Raw genomic sequence first — 447 nt, 5'->3', positions numbered from 1 at the left:
TAAGAGTCTAAAATGTAACTAAGTTAAGTTAAAATTATTTAACTTTTCAACTTTTTAACTTAACTTTTAGCTTTTTAACTTGGCACTACCCAACCCTGGAAAATACGATACTAAAAAATTCTGAAAAAAATCTAAAAAAATTCTCACAATTCTATAAAAAGAAAATAAACAATTTTTGTCTCTTGCTATTTTTTCGTAAAGTTTTAATAGTACTTGAGTAAAAAATTATTGAAAACCAATATTCGGTGATTTTTAATAATTAATATCTTGTTAACTATTACGAAAATTGTAAAATAGTACACTGAGAAAAAATTCTGTTGATGCAATTAAAGTCTATATTACGGGCTCTCACTAACATAAGTGATTAATTCATGTATATTTTTATTGATACAAAGGCATAAATTATTATTTCAATAATTAAGCCTTTATATCAATAAAATATAGCAT

This window comes from Trachymyrmex cornetzi, unplaced genomic scaffold (assembly GCF_001594075.2).
Source record: "Trachymyrmex cornetzi isolate Tcor2-1 unplaced genomic scaffold, Tcor1.1 scaffold35, whole genome shotgun sequence".
In the NCBI taxonomy this organism is placed as follows: domain Eukaryota; kingdom Metazoa; phylum Arthropoda; class Insecta; order Hymenoptera; family Formicidae; genus Trachymyrmex; species Trachymyrmex cornetzi.
The sequence above is the reverse complement of the archived record's forward strand: the minus strand, read 5'-3'. Positions refer to the sequence as shown.